The sequence below is a fragment of the Erinaceus europaeus genome, chromosome 7, assembly GCF_950295315.1.
Source record: "Erinaceus europaeus chromosome 7, mEriEur2.1, whole genome shotgun sequence".
Taxonomy (NCBI): Eukaryota; Metazoa; Chordata; class Mammalia; order Eulipotyphla; family Erinaceidae; genus Erinaceus; species Erinaceus europaeus.
The window spans coordinates 88,440,498-88,463,195 of record NC_080168.1 but is presented as its reverse complement, the minus strand read 5'-3'; the positions used below and the strand labels follow the sequence as shown (position 1 = coordinate 88,463,195).

Sequence of the window (22,698 nt, the reverse complement as noted above, 5' to 3'; positions counted from 1 at the left end):
ATCCTTCGTGTGTGTGTGTGTGTGTGTGTGTGTGTGTGTGTGTGTGTGTTTCAAGGACTCTTATGGTATAGTTTCTACCTGTTACAAAATGACCTACATTTATGTGAAGGGCAGCTCCCAGATGATTTCATTCATATGTACAATATAAAGAACTGAAACACATGAATTTGTAAAACAACAACAAAAAAATAGTAGCCAAACTGTTGCTAATACTTTGTGAAAACTATGATGGTTATCCTTGGGGAGAGAAGCAAGGGTAGGGGGTACAAAACTGTGCTGATGGATGAAGTGTGTGATACTACACTCTTGGAATCTTAAAATTTTGTAAATCATTATTAAACCACTAATATAAATGAATAAACATTTATATTAGGGGAAAATAACCTAAACCAAAGGTCTTTGGTTTTTCTTTTATAATAATTTATCTTATTTTATTGAGTGAGATACAGCTCATCTCTGGTTTATGGTGGTACTGGGAATTGAGCCTGAGAACTCAGAGCTTCAGGCATGAAATGAAAATCTTTTGCATAACCATCATCCTGTCTCCCCAGTCCAACCAAAAGCCTTGTATGGTTGTTTAAGTGATGAGGATTGTGTTCATGGGGGTTCATGTACTTTCTTTGAAAGATGCAATTGTTGCCTTCCCTTATTGTAGAGAAATGAAGGTCAGTGTGGCCAGAATGCTGAGTTTTGAATCAATGTTTTTGTTTTTTTTAAAAAACCAGAGCACTAGTCAGCTCTGGCTTATGGTGGTGCAGGGGATTGTGAGTCAAATTTACTTTGGTTCTCTCCCTCTTACTTAAAAAAATTAAAAAAAAAATTTATTTATTTTCCCTTTTGTTGCCCTTGTTGTTTTATTGTTGTAGTTATTGATGTCATCGTTGTTGGATAGGACAGAGAGAAATAGAGAGAGGAGGGGAAGACAGGGGAGAGAAAGATAGACACCTGCAGAGCTACATCACCGCCTGTGAAGAGACTCCCATGCAGATGGGGAGCCAGGGCTTGAACTGGGATCCTTATGCAGGTCCTTGCACTTCATGACAGGTACATTTAACCCGCTGTGCTACTGTCCGACTCCCCCCCTCATTTTTTTTTTATTAAGGATACCTTATAGAGCAAATAAAACCTACTTTTGTATTTAATATGACCTATGTTTATATATATATGTATTATTTATTTATTTTCCCTTTTGTTGCCCTTTTTATTGTTGTTGTAGTTATTGTTGTTGTTACTGATGTCATTGTTGTTGGATAGGGCAGAGAGATATGGAGAGAGGAGGGGAAGATAGAGAAGGGAAGAGGAAGATAGACACCTGCAGACCTGCTTCACCGCTTGTGAAGTGACTTCCGTGCAGGTGGGGAGCCGAGGGCTCAAACCAGGACCCTTATGCTGGTCCTTGTTCTTTGTGCCAAGTGCACTTATCTGGCTGCGCTACCACCTGACTCCCATGACCTATGTTTTTGCAAGCTTGTGACCACTAGAGTCATATAAACCTACAGCAAATAGTTTTCTAATCATTTTCTAATTTATAAGGCATCTTTCCTCTCCAGAATACATAAGTCTCATATATATTTTTTTCATGAGTCATTATTTTTCCTTTCATGAAAAACAATATTCTTTCCTTTATGCACCCCTTCTCCTTCCACTTTCTGGGAATTTTAAAGAATTATTTTCTTAGTACCAAATGAACTTTTAAAATCTGATTAGGGGATTTGGGTGGTAGCACAGCGGGTTAAGCACATGTGGCACCAAGCACAACGACCAGAGATCCCGGTTCAAGCCCCCGGTTCCCCACCTGCAGGGGAGTCACTTCACAGGTGGTGAAGCAGGTCTGCAGGTGTCTATCTTTCTTTCCCCCTCTCTGTCTTCCTCTCCTCTCTCCATTTCTCTCTGTCCTATCTAACAACAATGACATCAATAACAACAACAATAATAACTACGATGATAAAAAAACAAGGGCAAGAAAAGGGAAAATAAACAAAAAAATCTGAATAGTATCTTAGCAGCCTTTGTTATCTCATTTTGCTTGGGGAAGGAATGATTTTTTTCTCTTTCATTTGCATTATGTAAGATGCATATTTCATGCCATGGTCTTTGGGTGCATCACCCCTCTCCATGGAGCTGGGAAGGAGAGGTCATACTAATGCATTCATTTAGCCAAATGAACTTGTAAACTTTGCAGAAGGCAGATATTTTAACCATAATTGGTCTCTTTCTGTTTCAACATCTCCTGCACCATGCCTTCTCTATGTCTGATTTATTTGTTGCAGTAGCCATGGATGGGCTTTTGGAGTAAAGAGAATAGAGTTAGTAACATGTGATTTTTGCCGGGCTTGCATCGCAGGAGAGAGACCAAGAACTCATGGTGGCATGGTAATACAATTCTTTATTCATGTGGGAGCCTCAGAGTTGGGTGTGAGCACAGCAGGTTAAGCCATGAGGCGCCAAACTGCAATGGCCGGCGTCCACCTCCCTGTCTGCACGCCTGCCTTCTTCCAGGTCGAGACACAGAAAGAGAGAAACCAGAAACAGAAGTGACTTTTATAGGATAAAACAGGAAGTGGCAAGTTGGAAATGGAAATTGCTATGAAAAGGGGGTGGAGAAAGGAAAAAGGCATGCTGGGAACTTCCTTAGCAACTGTTTCTAGGGTTTTAACTGGTGGGATTAATGCAGGCAGGGCGGGTCTCGAGGTAGAAAGAAGATAGATCAAAGGAATGGGTGGGAAATCTTTCAGGCAAAACAATGATTATGTAAATAGGCCATACATACTATCAGCAACGCAGGATGGAATGTGGGGAGGGGCTGGCTTAATGCCCGACATCTCCCCCTTTCTTTTTATCTAATAGCCATAGTATCAGGAATGTGGGGTGCTTTTTGAGGCAGGGAGTCTGATAGGATGAGGCACACCTTTGGGGTTACTACTGTCCTTCCTTTCTCAACCCCTCAGAAGAAAGAGAGACTAACAGGATAGAGACACCCCTCATGTTCAAGCCCTGCCAAGCTCAACCACATCCTCACAATTTCCCGACATCTCCCCCTTTCTTTTTATGTATGTTTGTGATATGTTTCTGTGGATCTTACTGGTTCTATATGTAGGTAGCCTTCATTACAGGAATGGTTTTCAGAAATACTCTAACTTACTCTAACATTATACCAGTTCAATAACGTAATAATAATAATTTAAAAAAGCAAAACCAGAGGTCTCTCATAATGAGATGCCTTCCCCAAGTAACCAGCACTGGAAGGACTGCAGTAGATCAGAATAAACATTTCTCTCTACTGGGATATAATAGAACTATTGTCAGATGAAGAATTCATCGATGAGTATTGTAAAAAATGGAGGGAAAAATAGAGCAACTGATAAGAAAAAAATAGCCCTCCACACCTATGGACACCTAATTTTTGAGAAGGGGGTACAAAATATTACATAAAAAAGCCTTAAAGAATCCAGCAGGAATCTCCTGGAATTATCAGGCAACATAGGAAGGCATCAGGCTACAAAATTAACACATGAAAGTCAGTGACATTCCTTTTTAAAAATTCTTTTATATTTATTTATTTATTTTCCCTTTTGTTGCCCTTGTTATTATTGATGTAGTCATTGTTAGATAGGACAGAGAGAAATGGAGAGAGGAGGGGAAGACAGAGAGGGGGAGAGAAATATAGACACCTACAGACCTGCTTCACCACCTGTGAAGCAACTCCCCTGCATGGGGAGCAGGGGGCTTGAACCAGGATCCTTACGCCAGTCCTTGCGCATTGCACCACATGCGCTTAACCCGCTGCGCTACTGCCCGACTCCCAGTCAGCGACATTCTTTTATGCAAACACTAAGTCAGAAGTAGTCCAGATATCAGTCCAATTCACTATATCAGCTAAAATAATAAAATATCTAGGAGTAAACTGAATAGAAGAAGTGGAAGACTTGTATGTGGAAAATTATGAATCACTGTTCAAGGAAACAGAAAAAGATACAGAGAAGTGGAAAGATATTCCATGTTCATCGACTGGAAGAATTACCATCATCAAAATGAGTATTCTACACAGAGCCATACACAAATTTTGTGCAATCCCCATCAAGGTCTCATCAAAAACATCTTTAAAAATTTATTTATTCATTTATTTATTCCCTTTAGTTGCCATTGTTGTTTTATTATTGTAGTTATTGATGTTGTCATCATTGTTGGATAGGACAGAGAGAAATGGAGAGAGGAAGGGAAGACAGAGAGGGGGAGAGAAAGACAGACACCTGAAGACCTGCTTCACCGCTTGTGATGCCATCCCCCTGCTAGTGGGGATCCGGGGGCTCCAACTGGGATCCTTATGCCAGCCCTTGTGCTTTGCACTACATGCACTTAACCCTTTGTGCTACCGCCCAACTCCCCGACTAAATTTTTTAAAGAACTTTGAGAGTACAGTTTATTCATTCAGAGAGAAATTGAGAAGAGAAGTGGGGATAGAGAGGGAGAGGGAAAAAAAGAAAAACCTGTAGACCTGCTTCACTGCTTGTGAAGAAACCTGGGTCCTTGCAGTTAGTATTATGTGCACTTAATCAGGTGCACCACCACCAGCACCCCCCCCACACACACACCAAACATGGTTTTCCTTGTTCGTTTTTTAAAATTTATTTTTTACTGGAGGATTAATGTTTTACAGTTGACAGTAAGTAAATACAACAGTTTGTACATGCATAACATTTCCCAGTTTTCCATACAACCACACTAATTTTTTTTTAAGAGAATAGAACAGAAGTGACAAATAGTTACCTGTGACAGTAAACATCTAGAATAGCCAAAATGATCCTGAGGAAAAAAAGAACAAAATTGAAGTCATCACACTCCTACATCTCAAGCTATATTATAGGGCCATTGTAAACAAAACTGCTTGGTATTGGAACAAAAATAGACACACTGGCCAGTGGAATAGAATAGAGAGGCCAGAAATACGACCACACACCTTTGGTCATCTAATTTTTGCCAAAGGAGCCCAAACTATTAATTGGAAATAGCAGAGTCTGTTCAATAAATGATGTTGGGGAAATAGGGTTGAAATGTGCAGAAGAATAAAACTGAACCACTACATTTCACCACACACAAAAATAAACTCCTAATGGATTAATAACCTAGTTGTTAGGCCAGAAACTATCAAATACATAGAGGAAAATATTGGCAGCACTTGTTTCTATATAAATTTTAGAGGTAACTTCAATGATACAAACCCAATTGCAAGGAAGACAAAATAAAAAATAACCCCATGGACCTATATTACATTGAAAAATTTCTGCACTACAAAAGATGTCTTCACCCAAAGAGGTTCCTTATAGGATAGGAGATTATTATTATATACCATACATCAGACAAAAGGCTAATAACCAAAATATACAAAGAGCTCAGCAAAAAAAAGAAAAAGAAACAATCCAAAAGACCCTATCCAATAGGGTGAGAAGAAAGGAATAGAATATTCACCAAAGAAAAGATCCAAAAGACCAACAGACATATGGAAAAAAAATTTTTTTTTTTTTTGCCTCCAGGGTTATTGCTGGCTCTCGGTGCCTGCATCACGAATCCACTGCTCCTGGAGGCTATTTTCCTCATTTTGTTGCCCTCGTTGTGCTTGTTGCAGTTGTTATTGTTGCCATAGCTGTTGTTGTTGTTGGATAGGACAGAGAAAAATGGAGAGAGGAGGGGAAGACAGAGAGGAGGAGAGAAAGATAGACACCTGCAGACCTGCTTCACCGCTTGTGAAGCGACATCTTGCAGATGGGGAGCTGGGGATCCTGACAACCGCCTCTGCACTCTGCGCCATGTGCGCTTAACCTGCTGCGCTACCGCCGACTCCCATTTCTGATATTCTTATGATCACTTGTGTGTTCTATTTGTATTTAATTTTTAAATACTGATAAAGAATGCAAAATGCACAATGTGAATATCATCATTTACTATGTTTATGCATAAAAGACTTTCCTGAATTTAAAGTAGTGTTTTTAAACTAAAATTTCTTCTTTTATCTAAAACACTGTTATAATCCTAATGAGAAAAACTAGAAGTAACATTTCTGACTATTACATGAGAAATACTAAAAATAACCTTGCTCTATGTAGCAAGAAGGTGTTAAAAACTGATTTGTCCCAGGTGTCAAATACCTTAGGTGTGGCATAGCTTGGGGAAAAAAACTTACTAAGAAGGCAAGTGTTACTAAGATTTCTCTGATACTTGTAAAAATTGTAGGTGGGAAAGTCATTTTGGACTGTATGTGCCAGTTCTTTAGGGAAAAAACATGCATTTGCAGTAATAATCTCCCTCCACTTGTAAGATATTAGAAATACATTTTATTTATGTATTTTTTAAAAAAATATTTATTCCCTTTTGTTGTTCTTGTTGTTTTAGCCTTGTGGTTATTATTATTGTTGTTGATGTCGTTGTTGGATGGGACAGAGAGAAATCGAGAGAGAGGAGGGGAGACACAGAGGGGGAAAGATAACACCTGCAGACCAGCTTCACCGCCTCTGAAATGACTACCCTGCAGGTGGGGAGCTGGGGGCTCAAATCGGGATCCTTACCCTGGTCCTTGCGCGGGTTCTTGAGCTTTGTGCCACGTGCGCTTAACCCGCTGCGCTACCACCCAACTTCCAATAATCTTTTAAAAAAGTAAATAGATAAGTGAAACTTTTTTTTTTTGCAAGTTCTGTGAAGAAAACAAACTTTATTGTTCCTAGGATAAAGAACAACTGGGGGCCAGGTGGTGGTTGCACCCGGCTAAGCGTATACATTACTGTAAACAAGGACCCAGGTTTGAGCCTTGTTCCCCAACTGCAGGGGGTCTGCTTCATGAACAGTGAAACAGGTCTGCAAGTGTCTTATCTTTCTCTCCTTCTCCTTTCCCCTGCCCTCTCTTAATTTCTTTTTAAAAAAGGGGGGGGGGGAGTAAAAAATGGCCTCTAGGAGAAGTAGATTTGTAGTGCTCGCACTATATCCCACATACACCATACTCCCATGATACCCATGGAGGCGAAAAAAAAGAACAAATTTCTTCTTAACCTTTACTTGTTACGTGAGGAGAAAGATCAGCTAAGAAACTTTTCTATTGATTACAGTGATGTTTTTGTCTTTCTTACTGTGCTTTGAGAACCAACACAGCCCTCACACAAAGCTTAGACTCTACTAGCAAGAGCAGAATTCTTCTTCTTAAAAATTTTATTAGTGATTTAATATTGGTCTACAAAATTATAAGATAATAGGGGTATAATTCCACACCCTTACCACCACCAGAGTTCTGTACAAGACTAGAATTTTTTAAAAATAATTTATTTATTTATTCATGAAAAAGATAGGAGGAGAGAAAGAACCAGCCGTCACTCTGGTACATGAGCTGCCGGGGATCAAACTCGGGACCTGATGGTTGAGAATCCAATGCTTTATCCACTGTGCCACCACCTGAACCACTATAATTCTTTTCTTTTCTTTTTTTTAATTTCCTTTTTGTTGCCCTTGTTTTTATTGTTGTTGTAGTTATTATTGTTGTTGTTATTGATGTTGTCCTTGTTGGATAGGACAGAGAGAAATGGAGAGAGATGGGGAAGACAGGGGTGGGGGAGGAGAAAGACAGACACCTGCAGACCTGCTTCACTGCCTGTGAAGGGTATAGGTGGGGAGCAGGGGCTGGAACTCCAGCCATAACCTTATTTAGTTCCTCAAATGCATTAAAGCCTTCCTGTTTTAGGAACTTGGCATCCACTTCCACCCCTATTTTATATCAATAACTTCCTAATATTTTTTTCATGTGTCTACAGAAAAGTCTTCCTATAAAGTCTATGTCTACTCCACATTCCCACAGACACACAACCAATGGCTACTATGTAATTTTATAGTACCCTAAACTTTTCCTTCATAACAATGTAACGATTGATTTGATGTGGTCTATGGCTATACCACCCTGAAAATGCCCAATCTCATCTGTCTTGTGTGTGATCATTAGTTTAGTATCTGTGCTCTCAACACAATCTACTACTACTAGATTCTAAAGTGTAAAGGATCCACCCTGTTTAACTACTACCATTGAATTTTAGGTCTTAGCAAAATAAGTAAGTATAGAATGAATGAACATTGGAAGAAGTGGACATAGGTGAATACATAATCAAACTTACCTCATGGGTTGGTCTTGGAAAGAATCCTTTTAGGAGGAAAGCCTGCCTGCCCATATAAGTTCCTCATAACTACTTTCCCATCTCTGCCCTGCTGGCTATGTCATTGTTGTTATTTGAAGGTTTTTTTTTTTTTTTTTTTGCCAGTTCCCTTTTTTTCTCATATGATTCCACTTCTTATACTACCTTAATTTTGTTTTCATTTTTCCATTTGGACTTTAGCATCATCTTAATTTTATTTGCTTATTTACTGTTTACTTATCAGAGTACTGCTTACAATGGTGCCAGGGGTGGAATTTGAGACTACTGGATTTTCAGGCATGACAAAGTGGAAAGTATGAAACTCTGTTGTTACATAAACTGCTGTGCTAGGGCTCCATCTTTTTTTCTTTTTTTTTTTTTTTTTGCCCCTAGGGTTATTGCTGGGGCTCTGTTCCCGCATTATGAATCCACTGCTCCTGGAAGCCATTTTTTCCTTTTTGTTGTCTCTGTTGTTTATCATTGTTGTTATTGCTGTCACTGTTGTTGGATAGGACAGAGAGAAACTGAGAGAGGACAGGAAGACAGAGAGGAGGAGAGAGATAGAGAGATAGACACCTGCAGACCTGCTTCACTGCCTGTGAAGTGACCCCCCTGCAGGTGGGGGCTCAAACCGGGATCCTTAAGCTGGTCCTTGTGCTTTGAGCCATGTGCACTTAACCTGCTGCACTATTGCTGGGCTCTCACTCCATCTTAATTTTATAGTTTTCCAATTCAAAGATTTCGTCTTTTGTTTTGCCAATCCCTGGTCCTTTAAAAGTAAATAATAATTCTATTTTATCATTATTTTTATTAATTTAACACTGGTTTACAAAATTATAAATTTCAGGAGTATAGTTTTACACCCATATCTACATGTGTGCATCAGACCATAAAATGCATAACTGGAATCTTAAAATTTTAAATTGCTTTTCCAAAGCTATATTTTACAGCAACAACTTAAAAATGCTGGTGCTTATCTTAGCATTTATACTGGAAGCCCAAAGTAATCATCTATAATCAGACCAGTTTTTGTTAAATATTGTCAAACTTTAAATTATTTAAACTGATCCCCAACTTATATCCCAACAGGGATATAATGGGTTAATACCAATTAAAAGGAACTCTTAAATAATCCTCTTCCCCTGGAATTATAGAATGCTTTGGTACCAACATCAGCATTCTCATTTGAAAAGAATTTTCAAGAAGGTGATATTACATTTGGGGGTATTGATGTTGTAAGGATGCCCATTGTGAAGATAAATTGCTGCAGACACAGTGTCTATAGTTTGTCATAGAACAACTCTCTCTCTCTCTCTCTCTCTGTCTGTCTCTTTCTCTCTTGCCAAGGAACCACTTAAAAATCCTTAAATGTCCTCTACAAGCTAATGGAACAGATCTCCTTAGTGATCCCAAAATGAAATAAGAAGGTGCAGAGAGAGGATTCTTCATGGGCCTCTCCCCATGGCTCCTATACCAACATATTCAAATAACAAAAAGACAGCTTGTTTTCTGGGCAACACCAAGCCATTCTTTCTTCTCACTTGTTAAACCCCTTTATGAAAATGGAGACCAGAAGGCAGGTATTCAAATACACCAGTTGGGGATTGGCTCTGAGGATAAACTCAGTAGTCTAGATAGTGTTTGTACCCAGTGGATTGGTGCTCACTGGCAGAAGTGAACAGTGAGGTGACCAAGATGCTGCAGTGAATGTCTAGTTTCAGATCAGTTTCTGGCAAGGAAGTTACAGAATTACTCACCTTGGGGACAGATTCCTGACTGCATATAAGCTATAAACTGAACAGTGCGACATTTTGCTGCTTTCACTAGTTCTGACCTTAGCAGAAATAGCTGAGTAATTTTTTTAAAAAGGCAGTAGAAGAGGGAAATGATAGGAAATAAGTATTGAACATGTGTTCTGTGCTAGGCATGGATTAAGAGTCTTTTCATTCATTCATTCATTCATTCATTCATTCATTCATTCATTCATTCATTCTTTGTGTGTGTGTGTGTGATAACTTCCAGCATTACATATTTCTAATTTTTATTAGTGATTCACAAGATTATTAGATAATAGGAGTATAGTTCTACATAATTCCCACCACCAAAGTTCTGTGTCCCCACATGCTCTACTCCTAGCAGTAACCACCGTAGTTCTCCTAAGGTCTTAGAGACAGGTTGATTAGTTTTTCTTTTTCAAATTTATGTTTCCGTTCTCTCTCTCTCTCTCTCTCTCTCTCTCTCTCCCTCCCTCCCTCCCTCCATTTCTTTCTTTTTAAAAAATATATTTTTACTTTTTATTATTGGATAGAAACAGAGAGAAATTGAGATGGGAGGAGGAGAGAGACAGACATCCATAGCACTGCTTCACCATTTGTGAAGCTTCCCCCTGCAGGTGGGGCCTAGGAGCTTGAACCTGCATCCTTACACACTGTAATGTGTGTGCTTAACCAGGTACACCACTGCCATCCTCTTCACCCAGTGCACAGCTTTGGGAGGGATGCACATGGAGTGGTGAGGGAGGAAGGGGATACCCGTCTAGCCAGTCAGATCAGCCGAATCAACCCTGGAGATCAATGGGGTGACAGATGTCATAGCCCTCATATCCTGTCCCATAATTTTTTTTTTATCAATCATCTGTCAGTGGGTATTTAGGTTGCTTTCACATTTTTTTTTCTCCAGGGTTATCCTGGGGCTCAATGCTTGCTCTACAAATCCACTGCTCCTGAAGGCCATTTTTTCCATTTTTTTGCCAATGTTGCTATTGTTGTCATTACTGTTGTTGTTGGATAGGACAGAGAGAAATCGAGAGGGGAAGACAGAGAGGGGGAGAGAAAGATAGACACCTGCAGACCTGCTTCACTGCTTGTGAAGTGACCCCCGCCCACAGTGGGGGAGCTGGGGGCTCAAACTGGGATCCTTACGCCAGTCCATGGGCTTCCTGCCATATGTGCTTAACCTGCTGCACCACCGCCAGCTCCCTGCATCTACATTTTGGCTATTGTGAATAATGTAGCTATGAACATATGATGCCTATGTCTCTTTACATTAATGTTTTCATTATAGGCCAGGAGTATTTACATGTGCTATGCAAGCATTACTTTGTGGGTTACAACTTGCCAGCTGTATGAATTTGGACAAGTTCCTCCACTGTGAGTCTCAATTTCCTTGTGGCTGTCTACTGTATAATTCTGTATGGGAAGAAAAAGAGAATCTATGTTCATATAGCATATAGTAAGTACTTTTTAAAGAGTAGGTATTTTTGGTCACTGTCATTACTATCATTATTTTACATTCAAACCAACATCATAACACATGTTACAGATACAGACACTAAGGTTCAGGGAGATAAGAGGTTGATGTAGAAAATATAAACTTGGTACTGTGATTTCAACTCAATCTTATACTAGAACTTACACTTCTTACTGCTGATATATGACAGACTGCTTTAATTAGTCCATTTATAATGAATAGGTCATAGAAATGAGAAGCAGTGGGGTTTGGGTGGTGGCACACCGTGTTAAGCACACATAGCACAAAGCGCAAGGATCCCGGTTCCAGCCCCAAGCTCCGTAATGCAGGCATCAAGTCCCAGGGATAACCCTAGAGGCAATAAATAAATAAATAATAAATAAAATGAGAAGCAGCAGAATGGACTTGTTTGCTCACATCCATGAATCAAAAGTTGGTATGGGGTATTATTAGTCAGGGCTCTCCAGGTAATAGGAATCACAGTGATGTCTATGTCTATCTCTCTACCTACCTGTCTATCTAGAGAGATTCTAAAAAAATGAGCTCATGCAGTTGTGGAGGCTGGTAAGCCTGAAATCTGTAGGGCGGGTTGGCTGGCTGGAGTTCAGGGACAAACTAATGCTATCGTCACTGAGAGTGTAATTCAGGGCAGTCAGAAGACAGAAGTTCTTCGTCACAGGGAATGTTTTTTCTTCTTCTTTTCATAGGTTCTTCAATTTATTAGAAAAGATCCATCATGTTACTGAGAATAACCTGCTTTATTCATAGCTTAGTGATTTAAATGTTAGTCTAATCTACAGTGGTTATCGTTGGGGAAGGGGGGACAAAACTTTGGTGGTAAGAGTGATGTATAACCATATCCCTATTATCTTATAATCCTGGAAATCACTGCTAAATCACTAATAAAAATAAATGTTAGTCTAACCTACAGAGGACTCTCATGTTGGTATCTGGATTGGTACTTAAATAAATATCTAAGTAATCTAAGCATCAAGACCTAACATTGTTGGACTGGAGAGACAGCATAATGGTTATACAAAAAGACTTTCATGCTTAAAGCTCAGGTGTCAGGTTCATGCCTAGTACCAGAGCTGAGCAGTGCTCTGGTAATAATAATAATAATAATAATAATAATAATAATACCCTGTTGACACTACAAAATTATTTTTTGAAGATTTATCTAGTGAAAGAATGAGACAGGAAGGAGGGAGAAAGATGGACAGAGCACACTACTCAACTCTTGCAAAAGGTGGTACTGGGTGTTGAATCTTAGCTTCTGAGGTCTCAGGCACGCAAGCTGGTGCTCTAGCTGACTAAGCTATCTCTCAGGTCCAACACTATAAAATTAACTGGGGGGCTGGGAGGTGGTGCAGCGGGTTAAGCGTACATGGCGCAAAGCGCAAGGATCTGCATAAGGAGCCCTGTTCGAGCCCCTGGCTCTCCACCTGCAAGGGGGTCGCTTCACAGGTGGTTAAGTAGGTCTGCAGGTGTTTATCTTTCTCACCCCCTCTCTGTCTTCCCTTCTTCTCTGTCCTATCCAACAACAACGACGGCAAAGGTAACAACAACGATAAGCAACAAGGTCAACAAAAGTGAAAAAATAGCCTTCAGGAGCAGTGGATTCCTAGCGTAGGCACTGAATCCCAGTGATAACTCTGAAGGCAAAAAAAAACAACACTAAAATAAATAAATAAACTTAATTATAGAGGTGAGAACTAGTACTTTATCATAAACATGAACCCAGAATTTTTTAGCTGAAGTGCTCTCTTTTAATTGGCTTCAGCTACCACACGGCTTACCTTTCCACTGGGTTTTGTTCCTAATTTCTTAAAGCCTACATGCCTTTTAGGCATTTTCCCCTTTTGTTGCCCTTGTTGTTTATTATTATTGGATAGGACAGACAGAAATGGAGAGAGGAGGAGAAGACAGAGAGGGGGAGAGAAAGACACCTGCAGACCTGCTTCACCGCCTGTGATGGGAGACTCTTGCAGGTGGGGAACAAGGGGCTCAAACCGGGACCATATGCCAATGCGCCAGTCCTTGCGTGCTTAACCCGCTGTGCTACCGCCCAGCTCCTTATTTATTTATTAATGGGAAGAGAGAACTGAAGTACCACTCTGGTACATTTGATGCCAGGAATCAACACCTTATCCTCTGAGTCACTTTCCAGGCTGCTGAACTAAAATTATTTTAAAAAATAAAATTAAAAAAAAAGCATAGTGAGAAATCTAGCCTATGGACTCTTAGTAGTAAAGCTTAAAAGTGAGCTGCAAGCGGTAAGTCCTTTGTTCTAGTGAGTACTCTACGCCTGAAGTGAACTACTATTTTTTAAAAAATATTTATTTATTCCCTTTTGTTGCCCTTATTGTTTTATTGTTGTAGTTGTTATTGTTGTTGTTACTGATGTCGCCGTTGTTGGATAGGACAGAGAGAAATGGAGAAAGGAGGGGAAGACAGAGGGGGAGAGAAAGACAGCGACACCTGCAGACCTGTTTCACCGCCTGTGAAGCGACTCCTCTTCAGGTGGGGAGCTGGGGGCTTGAACTGGGGTCCTCTAGCTGGTCCTTGCACTTTGCGCCACCTGCACTTAACCGGCTGCGCTACTGCCCGACTCCCATGAACTACTATTTTTAAAATAAAGAAAAAGTTTTTTGGGGGGGGAGGGGGAGACACGGACAGGGCACAGGGAGGAGCAGTGGATTTCTAGTGCAGGCACTAGGTACCAGGAATAATCCTGGTGGCAATAAATAAATAAAGAAAACAAATTGTATGCCTTCCCTGTTTTCTGTGGATAAACTCTGGGACTTATTTATTGCAAGGACAGAGTTATTTATAAGAGCTGTTGATTGGAAGGTAGGAATTAGTTTATTTCCTAGACAAAACTGAACAATAACTTTATTAAAATAATTCAAAAATAACAATTTCATTCAAGTGGCATCTGCAAAAAAAAAAATTCATTCATTGCTTTTCACTTGTGAAAATAATCCTCTGGATTCTAAGTTAAGAAAACATGCCTCCCCCTCTCAAACCCTCTCTTGGCTTCAAGGTGTTGGAAAATAGAAGACCTTGTTCATATCTGTCTACCCTTGCCCACCAAGCTTTAAAATTGAGAGAAAGCAGTGCAGGCCTGAGAAAGCCACCTTCAGTCAATGAATCCAGTTGAGATAACTGACTGTAACAGGGCTGACTGGTTGGTTCCCTTTCATCTTGGTAACTATTAATAGATTCCAATTTTATTTGCTGTGGCAATGTGCTCAGAAATAGAATAACATTTACTTGTCATAGGGTGTCCCCCTCCTTGTGTATTTCCCCTTGCTTCTGGGATGTAGCTGTAATGGTTAGTATTGTAGTCATTAGATTGAATTAGGTGGCACCTTTATAAAACCACAATATTTGCTGTGGATTTCCTTCCACCAGAGTTCTGTAAGTTAGAGAAGAAGCTTTTGTGTATGTGTGGCTGTTGAATTTTGTTTTGTTCCCATATTCAAGGAATGTATTCAGGGCTTCCCACACACAAAATGCCACCACTGAGTAACCTACAAGGGCCGCTTCATTCTTAATCAGGGGGGAAGAGAAGAGAAGAAACCCCCCCCCATCATTCTTGGAACTCCATGGTGTGGTCCATGGTGCTTCCCTGTGGTGTTGGGGTCTTAACCCAGAGGCATGCGCTTGGTAGTGGTCTAGTGGGGGAGTTATCTCCCACCTCCCTTTGGGTTCTTAAACCACAGTAGAGTTCTGTTTCCTGCAGTCTAATTAAGTCCTTACTGAATCAGGTACTGGTCCAAGCCCTAAATTTCCTTGACATGCTATAGACCACAGACTCTGAATCTTTTTTTAAAAATTTCTTTTTTTTGACTAATTTATTTATTTATTTCCCTTTTGTTGACCTTGTTGTTGTTCTTTTTATTATTGTTGTAGTTATTATTGTTGTTGTTATTGATGTCCTTGTCAGGACAGAGAGAGATGGAGAGAGGAGGGGAAGATAGAGAGGGGGAGAGAAAGACAGACATCTGTAGACCTGCTTCACTGCCTATGAAGCGATTTCCCTGCAGGTGGGGAGTTGGGGGGGAATCAAATAAAAAAATGTCTTTATTGGGGGGGTTAATGGTTTACATTTGACAGTAAAATACAATAGTTTCTACATGTATAACATTTCCACATAACAAAACAACCCCCGATAGGTCCTCCTATGCCATCATGTTCCAAGACCTGAACCCTCCCCCCGATGCCAGAGTCCTTTACTTTGGTGCAATACACCAACACCAGTCCAAGTTCTGCTTAATGTTTTCCCTTCTGATCTTGTTTTTCAACTTCTGTATATGAGTAAGGTCATCCCATATTCATCCTTTTGTTTCTGACTTATCTCACTTAACATGATACACACACTCTGAATCTTAAAGGGCCTTTGAAATACAGGGCAAATTTAAATAATCCAAAGGAAAAAAAAAAAAGCAAGTTGTAGTCTTTTTAGCCATAAAGTAAGAAGCTTGTTAATATAGGAGAAGTACTTTAGACCTATTTAAACTAATTTTCTGCCCATCCACCCACCCCAACTCCCTGCCAGTTTCACAGATGAGGAAACAAAGGTCCAAAGTCTGATCCAGCAAAGAAAGATATTCAGTAATTAGGTCAAAAAACCAAACACAAACATCCCACTTCAAGTCTATTACCTTATGGTTATTTTTAGTTGTTGATCTCTAAATGGAAACCTACTATAACAGAGTTTCAAGGTTTGACACAGTCATGAATAAAACTAAAAACCACTGCATACACTAGACTAATGTCACTCAGATACCACTTAGTCTGTCTTGTAGGTAACTTTGCTCAACATGCAGTTGTGAGATTTGTTGGTAGAATCATCGGAGTCCCCGCCAGAGTGCTCATTCCATACTTGAGCACCACAGAACAATCCTCACCCAATACCCAAAGCCTCCTGATGCCTAGCTTTTGGCTAGCATTGCCAATTCTTGTTAACTGGAAGTAAATTATCTACAGGCCTAGCAAAGAGAGGGGCCCATTTGGCAACTATTCATCCTTGTTGGATTTGAAGCTGTTCTGAGAAGGCATTTTAATCAGGCAGTGGGAGAGCTGCCACATTTAGAAACTGCTTTTAAATAGGAAGCAGGGTGTTTCAGGACCAGCTGAAGTTCTTGTACTATTTACCAGCTAAAAGATGGTGATCCCTGCAACAGAGTAATTGAAAAGATAAATAATTTTCCAAAAAGATATAGGAGGTAAATTCTTCTGCACCCATCCTTTCACACCCAAAGCTTTGTAAGATTCCAGATGGTTGGATACTGCTCATTTCTTTGTTCTCATGGCATATCTGATCACATGGCTTGCAGACAGAATTATCTTTTGATCATGCTTTCATGCACTCAAGTTATGTAGCATATAAATGGGGACTGTTTGGATTATTACTTTCTGTTTTCCGGAAAGTGCTGAGACAAATCATTTTAGTAGAGGCCTTTATAATGCCTAGTTTTCTTTTTTTCTTTCTTTCTTTCTTTTTTTTTTTTTAACTTTTTACAGTCAAAGTTATAAACCAGTAATCATAGCAGTAGTCTATAATAGTTACTTGCTTATTTATAAAATTTGCACTGTAGTTCAGTTATTAAGCATTGCTGCCTCTATTTTGCAGTGAGGAAGCTGTGTCAGGGAAGGAGTAAGTCACCCAGCCAAGCAAGATACAGAGCAAGAAGCCCAAGTCAAAACCCGCATCATATTTTGAGCAATTGTCTAAATGAGAATAGCAATTTTCACCTTCCAATCTTTGTCAAACCTTTTGGCAGCACTTATGGTATTTTATGAGCAAGTATCTATTGAAAAAGAGGTGACCCAGTTTAGATAGCAGGAAGAGAAAGATGGAGATGACACATGTACCTGACATTCTCAGTGACCTTGAACACATTTTCACAGGTTCCTGAACTTCTAGTTCCTTAATTACAAAATACTGGTTTGTGGGGGCTGGGCAGTGGCATACCTTGTTAAGTGCAAATAGTATGAAGCATTAAGGATACATACAAGGATCTGAACCCCCAGCTTCCCCACCTTTAGAGGGGATGCTTCACAAGTAGTTAAACAGGTCTATAGGTATTTATCTTTTTCTCTCCCTGTCTCCCTCTTCTCTCACAATTTCTCTCTGTCCTGCCCACAAAAATAAATAAATAAAATAATGGCTACTGGGAGCATAGTATAGCACCAAGCCCCAGTGTTAACCTTGGATGAAATTTATATATATGGTTGTCAGAGAAGTCATGACATAGTCTTTCTATGGTTTTCTATATGAAAGTGCATGATGACTTTTCCATAGCCCAATACAATCTCAGCATCAGAAAACTTTTATCCAAAAGAACACTATGCAGAGTCCCAATGCACAAAAGTAGAGTGCTACAGGAGTGGACACAGTGTATAAAGCCCTTGGTCATGCTCTTTCTTGGAAGACATAAGGGCCCAGGGTCACTTTCTAAGACTAGTGCATATTCTAAGCAATCCTTCCAGTGCTCACCTTTTAACATTTATTGCCTCTTGCAGACTTTTCCAAAACTAAAGAAAAACTATTTGTGTGAAAAACTCAGACAACACTCTAAAAACTCCTCTCACTTAAGCCTTGCTTTGTCTCTGGAGATATCAAGTAAAGCTTAATTATGTTGCATTTCAGTAACACAAGTGTTTTTTGTCTGTGCCCACTGGGCAGCAATAGTTGTCAGTTGACAACTCTTACCTACTTGCAATTCATTGACTTGTGAGGGTCATTTGGGGGAAGTGGCAAATATTATCTAAGAACTAGAATCCACAGAACCCATTCAGAAAGGAGAAGATGGGGAAGGGAGAAAAAAGAAATAAAACAAACAACAAAAACCATAGGGATCAGGTGGTGACTCATCCAGGACTTGGGTTCTAAACCTTGCTCCCCACCATGAGGTGAAAGGCTTCACAAGTGTAAGAGCGATGCTACAGTTGTCTCTCCTTCCCCCTTCCTATTTCTCTCTGTTTCTCAACCTCTATAAAAAAGAAAAGGCTGCTGGAAACAGTGGAGTTGTTTAGGCACCAAACCACAGTGATAACTCTGGTTGCAAAAATAAAATAAAAGGGGGTTGGGCAGTGGTACACTGGGTTAAGCACACATAGTACAAAGCACAAGGACCTGGGCAAGGAACTTGGTTCGAGCCACCAGCTCCTCACCTGCAGGGCATCGCTTCACAAGTGGTAAAGCAGGTCTGCAGGAGTTTATCTTTTTCTCTCCCTCTGTATCTTCCCCTCCCCTCTCAATCTTTGTGTCCTATCCAACCCCCCACCCCCCAAAATGAAAAAAAAGGTCTCAGGAGCAGTGGATTTGTAGCACCGGCAGTGAGTTACAGCAATAACCCTGGAGGCAAAAAATAAATAGAAAAATAAATAAATAAATAAATAAATAAAATTAAAAAAACAGAACAAAATAAAAGTGTAGTGTTGATATCCGGGCCTATTGAAAAAGGTACCTTCCTCAGCTTGAAGAATCCTCAGTTATCATCTCCTGGAGGATGCAGTCACTTTATGACAGTTCCTCAGCAATTCTGTCTCACTTTCTGATTTTTATCCAGAGGTTGAGTCTTTATTAAATGCTTTTTCTTTCTGTCACCAAGTTTGTCCACTCACTAAATCATGCACACATAGTTTCCTACAGGACTGCACGTACTTGCTCTCATTAAAAACCAGACCATTGGGAGTCCGGCAGTAGCGCAGTGGGTTAAGCACAGGTGGTGCAAAGCGCAAGAACCGACTTAAGGATCCTGGTTTGAGTCCCCGGCTCCCACCTGCAGGGGAGTCGCTTCACAGGTGGTTGAAGCAGGTCTGCAGGTGTCTATCTTTCTCTCCCCCTCTTTGTCTTCCCCATCTCTCTCCATTTCTCTCTGTCCTATCCAACAACAACAACAACTACAAAAATAAAATAAAATAAAATGAAAGAAAACTAGCTTTCTGTCACCTTTAGGTTGCACTGTGGGAGGTTAATGGTTTGCTAAACTACCTAGAGAAGCAGGCTCTGATGTGTGCAGCCTGTCCTCACAGCCCATCCAGCTGCAGTGACCATCCTTCTGTCCAACCACAACGGCTCTGTGTATAATCTGAAAAAGCAAAGTAGGGATATGTGTTTGCTGAACAGGAATCTGTTTTTCTGGACTTGCCTCATCGCTCAATTAACACCTAAGACTAAAATAAAAAAGAAACTCCCGCCATTAAGCCCCTGGCAGATGCTTTATCATTTTTTTTAAATGTCAGGTTTTTTTTTTTTTTTTTTTATAAACTTGTCATTTATGGTAGACAAAAAAAATAAATAAATAAAATAAAAGAAAAGAAAAGAAAAGAAAAAAGGAGCCCTATGTTTTCTCCCTATTCCTGTAGACATGCCCTATGTAGTATGGAGTTGATGATCATTAAGAGGTAGATTTGATTTTACCATCCCTTGAATCTGGACTTGACCATGTAACTTGATTTAGACATTGAAACTAACATATATGAATCAAGCAAAGCTGTGTTCATTAGGCTGTTCTGGCTTTTACTCTGGTGAGAACTCTAAGGTTAGCAAGTCAAGGGGTTCAAGCTGGCTGACTGACAGGTAAGAGGGCTCATGGAGGAAATCTGAGGTGTCCTGAGCAGCCAAGCCTTAGTCAGCCAGACACCTGAGCAAGGTGGACCAAGACCAGCCAGCCTCCAAATCACCAGCTCACCACAGATTGTGTAAATGAGCACAGCAAAGAGCAGCAAAGTCACAGCCTGGAAAGTGGCACAATGATTAGAGTGCTGGACTTGCATGTAATCTTCAGTACTGCATGTGCCAGAATGATGCTATGGTTCTTTCTCTTTCCTTTATCATTAATAAATAAATCTAAGAAAGGAAGAAAGAAAGGAAGAAAGAAAGAAAGAAAGAAAGAAAGAAAGAAAGAAAGAAAGGGAAAGGAAGGAAGGAAGGAAGGAGGAAAGGAAAGGAAAGGAAAGGAAAGGAAAGGAAAGGAAAGGAAAGGAAAGGAAAGGAAAGGAAAGGAAAGGAAGTCCCTCTCTTCTCTCTGATCTGCTGTACTCATGCTGGGCCTCATTTTGAAACCTGCTCACCCTCTGGCCCATGCAAAGGAAGAGAGGACTAACAAGTTTCTGTTCAGAGAAAGAAAGAAAGGAGGAAAAAGAATCATCTATGGCATCCACAGAATTATGAGCTACTGAGTGCTTGCTACTTTAAGTAGGTGAATAGTGGGCTGATTTGTTACATCACAATAGCTAACTTTAGAAATATATGTAATGTATATATATATATATATATATATATCTTTATAAATAACTGCTAATTCAGATGTCTGGTAAAGGATTGGGATTGCCAAGATAAAGTATATTTAGAACAAGGCAAGAGAAAATTGCTGGGGCTGGTGCAGTGGTGCACCTGGTTGAGTGCACATGTTACAGTGCACAAGGACCCAGGTTGGAGCCCCTGGTCCCCACTTGCATGGGGGAAAGCTTTGCAAGTGGTAAAGCAGTGTTGCAGATCTCTCTCTGTCTCTCTCTCTCCTCTGCCCTCTCAATTTCTGACTATCTCTACCCAATAAATAAATATAGTAAAAAAAAATTTTTTTTAAGAGAGAAAAGTGCTAAATGAAAAAACAAAACAGAACTGGGAGATATGAGCGAGTGTTGTATTGATATCTCTCCCTGAATTAAAAAAGAAAAGTCATTTTTTAAGTTAAAAAGCTACATGGACAAGTTTATGTCCCCATTTTTTGAGTCCCTTTCCTCTCTCTGATCTGCTGCACTCATGCTGGGCCTCATTCCAAAACCTCCTCACCCTTTGGCCCATGCAAGGGAACGAGAGGACTAACAAACTTCTATTTAGAAAGAACCCAGGGCCCCCTGGGTGATGCAGAAAGGACAAAGCATGTCTGCTACTAGTTAGGAACAATGCCGAGGGTCTCCGCAGGAAAGGAGCCTCCAAAGAGGGTGTGCTGACGTTGTAGCCAGGAATAGAAACTGGAGGAAAGCCATGGTTCAGGAAGTACGTGAGTGGTATGAATGTGTGAATTTCAGACACGTTCCTATTTTGAGTGTGATTTGCATTTCACTTGGTTCAGACAGGACACCTTCTCAAGAAATGGTAAGGACATAAACATAGTTATAGCATTTGCACCCCAAATTGCAAACTCCCTAAAAATTTAACTCTTCCAGCAGCCATGTAAATAGGCACACAAGTTGATACAATAGATTTGCAGAAATTAAAATTACTTTACTGATTTAAAGACATTCCCAAGGTAAGAAAAACATGTCAAAGGGGGTCAGGCAGTAGTGCAGCGGGTTAAGTGCACATGGCGCAAAGCGCAAGGACCACTGGCATAAGGATCCCAATTTGGGCCTCCGGTTCCCCACCTGCACGGGGGGGTCGCTTTGCAAGAGGTGAAGCAGGTCTGCAGGTGTCTATCTTTCTCTCCCCCTCTCTGTCTTCCCCTCCTCTCTCCATTTCTCTCTGTCCTGTCCAACAACAGCAATGGCAACAACATTAACAACAACGATAACCAACAAGAGCAACAAAAGGGGAAAAATAGCCTCTGGGAACAGTGGATTTGGTACTGAGCCCCAGTGATAATCCTGGAGGCAAAAAATATATATATTTATATATTCTATTAATATATTATTATATTTATATTGTCAAATAAATTGACATTTTTTATATATCTTGGTAACTTGAGCCTATGATTTATTTTTAGGAAAAGCGTTCCCCCCCCCATCCCCATCAGGTTTCAGGACTAGATATCCCACTAATCCAGGCAGAGAAAGATAAACACTGTGATTTCGCTATCATATGGTAGATAGGAAAAACAAACACACGAGTTGAATAAAACAGTAATAAATTTCTGAACTATGAGAGCAGTTAACAGTTTGTGAAGGAAAAGGGGGAAAGCCTGGTGGCTGAGGTGTGGTAGTTATAATGCAATGACAGAGGGGCCAGAAGATGGTGCACCCAGTAGACCACAATTTACTTTGTGTGAGGACAACATCCAGGTCTCTGACAACCAGGTAGGAACACCTGCACAGGGCAAGTCTCATGAATGGTGGAGCAATGTTACAGTGTCCCCTTTTCTCTCTTTCATTTTGAAATATTTTATTTATTTGTTTATTGGATAGAGACTGAGCTATGGGGGGGGGGCAAGAGGGAGAAATAAAGAGAGACACCTGCAGTTTTGCTTCACCACTCCTGAAGCTTCCCCCCTGCAGGTGGGGACCAGAGGCTTAAACCCAGATAGATGACTATAATAACAAGCACTCAACA

The 22,698-nt window shown here is 40.2% G+C and overlaps 1 long non-coding RNA gene across 3 annotated transcripts in view; it reads right to left on the bottom strand.

The window, feature by feature from the left end:
* LOC132539465 (uncharacterized) overlaps positions 1–22,698 on the bottom strand; it is a 133,205-nt gene that overhangs the window by 20,526 nt on the left and 89,981 nt on the right. For 2 of the 3 annotated variants that reach the window (XR_009550775.1, XR_009550776.1), the window contains one exon: positions 4,768–4,803. This is a non-coding gene — a long non-coding RNA (uncharacterized LOC132539465). Of the gene's footprint in view, positions 1–4,767; positions 4,804–11,576; positions 11,763–22,698 lie in introns of all 3 variants that reach the window. The other variant, XR_009550774.1, reaches the window with a different exon arrangement.